Below are 9,665 nucleotides of genomic sequence, written 5' to 3' on the forward strand. Positions count from 1 at the left end.
AACAAATTATGTCTAATTCTGGTGAAACAGAAATTCTTTCAGACTAGTGGTAATAATGAAGGTGGTTTAATCTCTTTAAAATTTGGTAATACATATTAAGGGCAAAAATAATTCACATTTATTGGTCCATAAGCTCCACTTACGGGTATTTGTTTAACATAATAAAGTATAAAAGATCTACTGTGTAAAATTATATTCATCTCACTTTCAGTTTATCATGATAAAAAAAAATTCACACACAAGGTTGGTTAAGTAAATGATAGCATTCACATGACACCCTCAGCAATCTCATTTGTGAGCTTTATCCAAAGGAAATATATTAAAAGAATGCAAAATCTAATAGCAAATAATCCTTATTATAATTTGTTATATTGGAAAAGCAAGGTTCATGTGATATAATCAGATATCAACGTACTGTGTGCTCACATCTTCTTGAAGCCATTCTGTAGAGCTTACACATCTCATCTTGGATGACACTTCAGCCAGGTCCCATGATTCTCTTACTCACTCTTAGATAATAAAAGTCTTACTGATGCTTCTTGGTAGAAAAATAAATAAAAATCATGTATAAATTAATTAGTTTATTCTAGTGAGTACAACTTCATACTCACTCAAAATTATTTCCGACTTCCCCAATCTCAGTCCTGTGGTGGGAAGGATGAGGCCTAGTAGATTTCTCTTTTTGCCTCCTGCATTTTTATTCTCTTCTTCCCATACTAAATTGTTTTTACTCAAGAGCACAAAAATATTTTTCTTGACTATTTTGTTATGATAAAGTATATGCACACTGTGATTTGCCATGTGTTTAAACTGACCTATTCCTCACTGAGTGCATGGGGGTTTTGAAGACCCTCTTAATACTTATGAATCAGGTTTTCAAATTGGTCATTTGTAGTTTTGCTAACCTTTAAGACACCTGGAAATCTCTCTTTTTGACATTCTTTAGATAGTATTTAAGATAATCTGCCAGGATCATAGAGGTTCTTGACCCAAAAGGGCTTAGGAAAGGAATGAACAGACAAGACACAAATCTAGAGGACCAGAAGGCTGATGACCAACTAGCAAATCTTTATTTTGGCATTAGGCTTATAAGCAATACAAAGCAGAAAGTTATACAATGCAAGAAGAACTTCTATGCCTGGGAAATATGCCCTCACTCCAACCTCCCTTGTTTCATAAACAAAACCTGGACTTCCCTAGTTTCACCTTGTTTCATGTACATAAAACCCAGACCTTGTTTGCCAAGGACATGTTGCCCTGTTCCTAACCTTTCTGTTTTGCTCATACTAAACAAATGCCTTCAGGTTATTAATGTCTCTTTTCTCCAAAGGAAGCCACTCCACATTCCCTCAAAAATCCCAGTGAGAGATGTGGTGCACCTGCATTCTCTGACCTTATCTGGATCCTTCTAAGCCACAACGACCTTGTCAGAGTGTGGCTCATGGCTCCCAACATTTCCCCTCCTTTTTGTATTTTAAGTGGACATAGTAGAGCTCTGCTTTGAGCTGGAAGATCGGCACATTCCAAATCTGCAGAAGACTGGGAATAAATAGAACACAGTAAACAAAAGAACAATGATTTCCATTAATATCCAGAAAGAATGTCTTAAAATGTAAAGGGATTAAATCCTTGTAATGCATCTAACACTGTGCTTGCTACTTCCCCTGGGTGGATAATGGGCAGTTTGCTACTTTGGATATCCAAGATTTCTTTATGCAAAGCCATCAAGTCTATACTTAAATCTGTATGGGATCAAACTCCCTGTAGATGATGCTTGATGCGCTCCTATTCCCAATGAGAATCATTGTAAGGTTTGGAGGTATTGCATATCCGTTGGAAAGATTCATGACACCTTAACGATGCCTGGCTTTTTAGTGACTGCACCTTATCTTCAATCATTGTAACTACTGATTCCGGTGCATAAGGGCGGATTTCTATTTTACTGTTAATAGCTTCTTGTATATTTAAGGCCAAAGAGGTATTTTTGGCTAAGTTGTTAACGTAATGCACTGTCTGAATGCTTGCGTTAGCGCTACTCTGGAGACCACAGCAGAGGCGATCAGTGTCACTAGTGCCAATACCCTTGAAATAATGAGTCCAACTACCCTCTTTTTTTCTAGTCAATACTTTCTCAATTTCCAACAAGGCTTGCATCACAGGGTTGTCATACCAAGGGTCACTTACATGTACTGGCAACATCACAAAAGCTGGTTGCTATCCTATCAGTATCCTCCTTTGATTTAAGGATTGAGAATTATTAATACAGTTTGTCACAGCAATGTTCACAGCAAATCACAAAGTAAGGTTCCCTGTTTTACATTTTTCAATATCAACATAACCAGTCAACAGAAGATAAGACAGGGAGATACAAGCAGTAATGTTACGGTGAACAATTTCATGGTTACGAGTTGATGGTACTGTGACTGGGCCCATGGCAGCACCAAGGTGCCAAATGTCCTGCTGCATAATACCCACAGAAGTAACAAGAATGGGTAAGATCCATCCTGTAGGGTCACCCTATCCCCTTCTTTAGAGGAGGTAGGATACCTATGTGACTAATCCCACAAATAATTATTTGTCCTAAACCCAAACCCATCCAGGGCTCGTTTGATAGGAATTGGGTAGGCACAATCCAGCCAAGGAGGAATGGCTCCAAAAAATTGCTCCTCAAAATCAGGACAAAGAGGAAATATCCCAGGGGGTCTTGGCTGATCAATGGGATGGAGGCCTGGAAAACCCACTTTCTTTTTTCTTTTCACTTGGAAGAGAACCTTTATTTTATTATTTTTCTTTTATTAATATGTGCATACAATGTTTGGGTAATTTCTCCCCCCTTTCCCCCACCCCCTCCCTTACCTACCCTGCCCCTTCCCTTTCCCCCCACTCCCTCTCGCTACCAGACAGAAAGTATTTTGGCATTATCTCTAATTTTGTTGAAGAGAGAGTATAAGCAATAATAGGAAGTACCAAGTGTTTGGAAAACCCACCTTCACAATAGCGTGCAAATGTTTTTGGCTAGCAGAATTATCCAATGATCCTACAGCACTAGAGATCTGTGAGGTCAGTTGCACATTTAAGCAGGCAATGCCATCATTCCTAGACAAGCACAGGGGTGGTGAGTTAGATCAGCTGAATAATTTAAAAAGTCCCACTGATGGGGACTGTGACTGGATTCTGAGCCTCCCAAGAAGGTAATGTTTTTGGTAAATATTTTGATTCCAGTATTATTCCAAGATGCAGGGTGAGCAATAGAAGGGTCAGGGACATATGCCCAGTAAGTCTCCCCCAAAGTTCCATGCACCTGACAAGAAAGTATACCTACCATAGCCAGCAACAAGGCCTCAGGTGTCAAAGATTACTAGGTACAATGGAACAACTCCTCTCCCTCAGCTGCCAATCACTTGATTTGGCCCCAAGAGGGTAAGGGAGAAGTCTGGGTATTAAGCACCTTCTTCTTCATTGGCTGTGCAGGAGACTCCTGATCTATTCTTATCCTCTTGACTGCAGACTTGATCTCACCCACCACTCTGGGCTCCATGTCGGAGTTCATGCTGCCGCACCAGCCTTTCTGGAATCCAACAAGGAGAGTCAACATCACTCGGAAAAATGCAAAGAAAATCTCTTCCCCATATCAAAACAGGATCAGGACCCATCCACTGCCCTTTCAATGGATCCTTCCATATCACCAAGGGATGCTGCTGCTCCGAGGGGCCCCAAAACCGTTCTGCAGCAGACTTTCTCTGCTTATCGACATTCAAAAAATTTAGAACAAAAAGAGGATGGTTAAGCTTATTAGAGGGGTCAGTATATTCTATCCCCCTTTTTGTTTTGACAATTGAACCTTCAACATCTGGTGTGTCCATTCAACAAGTCCCTGACCTTGAGGGTTATAAGGGATCCCTGTTTTAAGGCTAATGCCAAAGCGCAAACAAAACTGAAAAAAGGGTTTAGAGGTATAGGTTGGAACATTATCTGTCTTGATACATCATGGAATTCCTATAACAGAAAAGGTATGTAAGCAATAGACAATGACATCTTTTATTGCTTCCCTGGTATGAGCAGTAGCTGAAATGAAATGAGAGAAGGTGTCAATAGTAACATGTACAAACCAAGTTCTGCCAATCTTAGATATGTGTGGAACATCCATCTGCCATAAATGACCAGGTAAAAGACCTCAAGTGTTGATACAAAAAGTAGGAAAAGAGAAGTGCCGTGGGCAGGAAGTACACATACAGACAATTTGGTGGGCCTGCTCCCTGGAAATGTGAAACTGTTTTCTTAGGGTGTCAGCATTCTGATGATGAAGAGTGTGGGATTCTTGGGCCTGTTGCAAAAAGAAAAATTGTTGGGTAGCAGCATCCTCATCAGCATTGCCTTGAACCAATAGTCCAGGAAGGTTGGTGTGAGCTTGGAGATATCCCACAAAGCAGGGAGCAGACCATTGATAAATTAGACCCTGTAATTGTAAAAATAAGTGAAACACTTCTTCATCAGCTATGTGAGAAATCAGTGCTCTCTTGTTTGTATGTAGAACCTGGTAAAGGTTAGAACTATCTATGTATAGATTGAAGGCTTGATTGGTCAGTAAAGAAAAGGCGAGAAAGATAGCATGTAGTTCAACTCACTGTGAGGCCATCAGGGGACACTGCTTTATATGTGTTTGGCCATCAATAACTACAGAGGCCACTCCTTTAACAGACCCATCAGTGAATACCAATGATGCATTGGGAATTGGCACTTTGTACATAATCTGAGGAAATATAAGGGAGTTATTTTTAAAGAAATGAAACAATTTATCAGCAGGGTAATGATAAGAAATTTGTCTGGTAAAGTCTGCAGTGCTATTTGCCAGTCCTCAGAGGATTGATATAACCAAGATAAAATTGTGATTTAGTAAATGGGACCGCTATAACATCTGGTTCCATACTGAACAATTGTCATGCAGGAGTGCGCCTTTTAATATTAAGGCAGATACCAGGACATAATATGGCACAAGTACATGGAAACCAGATATTGGCAAATGTTGCCATTCCAGAGGTCTGTACTCCTGCCACAGCAATGCAGTAGGAGTGTTGTCTGTGGCCAGCATAAGCAAGTAAAGAGGTTTAACAGGGTCTACCCACATAACTTGGGCCAGGCGAAGTGCTTCTGAAATCATCTGTAACACTCTCTTTGCTGCTGGTGTGAGCATTCTAGGAGAGGAGGGATCAGTCTCCTCTGAGGATGTCAAATAAAGGCTTTAGATCTGCTGCTGTCAGCTGCGAAGTGGGTCGAATTGATATCACCTAATAGTTTTTGAAAGTTGTTTAAAGCCCGTAAGTTATCTGTCCTAATTTGTGGGTGTAAAAGTTTTATCCAAGAATATTCAATAAGATGTCCCAAGTAAGAGTAAGGATCCCTTTTTTGAACATTTTCTGGGGCAAGGCATAGTCTTGAGGCAGTTAAGGACAGCTGCAAGGCATCAAAAATAAGATTTAACTGATACTCTTCTGAATGGGCAAGCAAGATATCATCCACATAATGAATTATATAGGCATCAGAAAATTGATATCGAAATGGAGATATGGCTTGGGAAACAAATTTTTGACATAGGGTAGGGCTGTTAGCCATTCCTTGGGGCAGAACTCTCCATCAAAATCTCCGCATAGGTTCCTTAAAATTTGTAGCAGACAAACTAAAGGCAAATCTCTGGCAATCATTAGGATGGAGAGGAATAGTAAAAAAAAAAAAATCTTTTAAATCTACAACTATCAAGTGGTAAAGTAAAGGAATAGCAGTAGGGGAAGGCAGGCTGGGCTGTAAAGGACCCATAACTTGCATTGTTTTATTAATGGCCCTTAGTTCCTGTAGCAGCCTCCACTTCCCAGATTTCTTTTTTATTACAAAAATTGGAGTATTCCAGGGGCTATTTCTGGGTTCTATATGTCTCTCCTGTAATTGTTCCTGTACTAAGTGATGAGCAGCTCTCAGTTTCTCCTTTGTAAGGGGTCACTGATCCACCTTACAAAGCTCATCAGATAACCAAGTAATTGCATCAGCAGCTTGTGGTAGAGGAGTCATCAGGGCCCCTACAAAAATTTTGAAACCCCAAACCATGGAGATCAGTTTTTTGGACAAACTCTATAGGTTGTGTTATCCCTTGATGTTGAGCTCCTAAGTCTGTTCTAGGATAAAAGCCCTGGAACAGCATCATTTGTGTGCCTTATTGATTGGGGCTGAGGATCAGCAGTGCCATATCCTTTAGGAAATCTAGTCCCCACGAATTAACAGAGAGATGGGACAAGATATATGGTTGAAGCTGTCCACTCTTTCCCTCAGAGTCTTCCTACTGGAGCAGGGAAGAGCTTTGGTAAGGAGATTTACTTTGTCCAATACCATAAAGCTATGTAACAGCAGGTTGCATTGGCCAAGTGGCAGGCCAATGAGTCAAAGAAATCACAGAAACATCAGCCCCGGTATCAAGTAGATCTTTAAATTTTTTTCCATTAATTTTAAGTTCTAGTTCTGGCCTATGTAGTCCAATTTGTTGAATCCAGTAAACCCTATCCGATGATCCAAAACCTTTGGTACCACAGGACTGTTCTGATAGGACCTTGGTAGAGCCCAAAAGATAAGGTATTATGATCAATTGTGCTATTTTTTTGTTCTGGAGTAAGAGTCTAGATAGTTTTAAGAATACAAACCATGACCCTAATTTCTCCCTGGAAATCAGAGTCTATAACTCCGGGAAAACATGAAAGCCTTTCATTGTTAGACTGCTTTGCCCAACAACAGCCCCATAAATGCCTGCAGGCAGTGGCCCATAAATCCCAGTAGGGGTAGCTTGGGCCCCCATTTCAGGGGTCAATATGGTTCTGGTGGAGCGACAGGTCCAATCTGGCACTCTCTGGGGTGGCTTGTTGAAGATCTGAAACCCTTCATTTGGATTCTGAGCTGGCTTGAAAATTATGGCTGCCATTGTTTGTAGGGGTCTGGCAGCTGGGCCCCCAGGGTAGTTTCCCTGTGGTTGATTTTCCTGAGTGGGATTAATGGGCTGGCCATCAATGGAAAATCTTTAGCAGCACTGATTAGCCCAGTGCCATCCTCTATGGCACTTTGGACAAAGTGCAGGTGGAGGCGGCACACCGTTTATGGTTGCCTGAGGCATAGATCTCTGTTGTTGTTGTTGTTGTTATTGTTGCCCCTGTCTCTGTGCACACTGTTTAGCAAAGTGTCCTGGATCCTGCAGATTCCCTCAGGGCCGGCAACCATTTTCTTGAATGGCTTTCCACAGCTAAGGAGGTGTTATTCCCTTCGTCACAGCAGCAATGGCCATTCCCTGTAAATAGGTAGGTCCTATATCAGCACAGATCCAAATGTAGTCCACCAAATGTCCCCTCTTTTTATAAGGGTGGATGGCTGTTTGACAAGCTGTGTTGGCATTCTCAAAAGCCAACTCTTTTACTAAAATCATTCCTGCCTCTCCTTCAACTACCAATCTACCCATAGCTTGCAATAGCTGGGATACAAAGTCCTGATAAGGTTAATCTGGTCCCTGCCTTATTTTACTAAGCTCCTCTTTTTTTAAATATGAAGAGGGGAGCCTTCTTCAAACTTGCTCAGCCAAGATACTAACCTGTGCATAATAATCTCCAGGGAAATTTAATTATTGCTGCACACTTCCCCATTGACTCTCGCCTGCTAGCTGGTCAGCAGTATAAGTGTGTTGTGTGCCACAGTTCCTATCTGCCTGATCCAAACATAGATCTTGAAACTCTGATGTCTACAACAGGTAGTTACTTCCTAAGAGGCATGCTTTAGCTATTGTCTTCCAATCTGAGGGTGGCAAGTGCTGATGAACAAGAGTCTCTATAATCCCCAAGATAAAAGGGGCAGTGGCTCCATACTGCACCACTGTAATCGTTAGTTCCTTAAGCATATTAAAAGGAAGAGCCTCATGAACCTCTGATTATTTTGCACTCTCACTGGAAAACAACAAAATTCTCTCATATCCTCTCCAACCTGTCTAGCTCCTCTCATACCCTTCTGTAAAGGGGACAAACTACTGTTTGAGCCACTGATGGTGACAGGAAAAACTTGAGGTGATTTAGAAGAGGCAGTAGAGACTGCAGGTTTTGAAATAAACAAGGACTTGAGTAATTTTAGCAACTGGGGGGAATGGTGATGATACTGGGCTGCCTGTTCTTCCAATTCCTCCTCCTCCTCAGGAGACAAAATTTTCACATCAGAGTCATCATCATGAGGAGGATTGAGAAACTCATTCAGAGGTGGCAAATTTAAATCCGAAAGAGAAACAAACAGGGAAGTCTGAACATCTACCTCCTGCTTTGAGATTTCAACTTCAAATGAAGAAATAGTTATGACCTCATGTTGTGAATCAAGAAAATCCCTAAATAAATTCCATGAGGAAAAGGCATCTACTGGAACATAGGTAGGTCCCTCACTGGTATAATGATCTTTTAATCTTTGACCAACCTTTTCCCAAGTTTTTAAATCAATGGTTCCCTCATAGGGAAACCAAGGACACACTTCTTGGACATGAGACAAAAAATGTTCAAGCTGACTTCTAGACTCTTTACATCCTTGACTATGCAACATTGAACACAAAATTTCTGTGAAGAGAGCCCACTCTCTAATTTCTTGTTGCTCCATTTCTCTATGTTGCTCCATAACCTCAAACTAAAACTAAAACATATGCATGTACCACCAGACCCTTCCTTACCTTAAGCCTCTGTTCAGGTCCCTGTTTGGGTGCCAAGTGCCAGGATCGCAGAAGTATTGACCAAAAAGGGCTTAGGAAAGGACTGAACAGACAAGACACAAATCAGGAGGACCAGAAAGCTGATGACCAACTGGCAAATCTTTATTTTGGCATTAGGCTTATAAGCAGTACAAAGCAGGAAGTTATACAATGCAAGAAGAACTTCTATGCCTGGGAAATAATGCCCTCATTCCAACCTCCCTGGTTTCATAAACAAAACCCAGACCTCTCTAGTTTCACCTAGTTTCATGTACATAAAACCCAGACCTTGGTTGTCAAGGACATGTTACCCTGTTCCTAACCTTTCTGTTTTGCTCATACTAAACAAATACCTTCAGGTTATTAATGTCTCTTTTCTCCAGACAAAGGAAGCCACTCCACATTCCCTCAAAAATCCCAATGAGAGATGTGGTGCACCTGCATTCTCTGGCCTTATCTGGATCCTGCTAAGCCACCATGACCTTGTCAGATTGTGGTTGATGGCTTCCAACAATAATACTGACACATCCTCTTTCCATCAATGCAGTAACCTTTCCTGGCTGTTCACAGAGCTTCATGTTTTAGATTTCTTAGCACTTAGCCAGAGTAAGATGCTAAGTCCCAAGCTTCAGGAAATTCATAGCATGCTAGGTGTATATAACAAGTGTCATAAATACTCCATGAGTATGATTATATATGTTTATAAGATTGAAACTCCTTTAGATAATACTTTTTTCCTTGCAGCAGAAGAATGTTTTACAAGTTAAAATGTTTTTTTAAAAAACAACTTATTGTAAAAAGTTATTAATTTAAAGTATACAAAAATTTGTATGCCTACTATGGAAGTGGTACTAATTGGAATCTGGTGCTAGAAATTTGCATATTTTTTTCTCCTCCAAAAATTTTCTAATTTTGTGTGTTTTGG

The 9,665-nt window shown here is 40.7% G+C and overlaps 1 long non-coding RNA gene across 4 annotated transcripts; it reads right to left on the minus strand.

Annotated features, from left to right (window-relative positions):
* Nucleotides 1-939: 939 nt before the first annotated feature.
* Nucleotides 940-8,855, minus strand: LOC141416895 (uncharacterized). 4 transcript variants are annotated; one of them, XR_012441517.1, is made up of 5 exons: nt 8,723-8,855; nt 4,234-7,318; nt 3,449-3,568; nt 2,988-3,096; nt 940-1,539 (listed from the first exon to the last, which is right to left on the minus strand). It is a non-coding gene; the product is annotated as an uncharacterized lncRNA (long non-coding RNA). The 4 variants fall into 4 exon arrangements; XR_012441516.1 differs by lacking the exon at nt 4,234-7,318; XR_012441515.1 differs by having other exon boundaries at nt 2,988-3,568.
* Nucleotides 8,856-9,665: the final 810 nt, after the last annotated feature.

The sequence above is a fragment of the Castor canadensis genome, chromosome 14 (genome assembly GCF_047511655.1).
Source record: "Castor canadensis chromosome 14, mCasCan1.hap1v2, whole genome shotgun sequence".
Classification (NCBI taxonomy): Eukaryota; Metazoa; Chordata; class Mammalia; order Rodentia; family Castoridae; genus Castor; species Castor canadensis.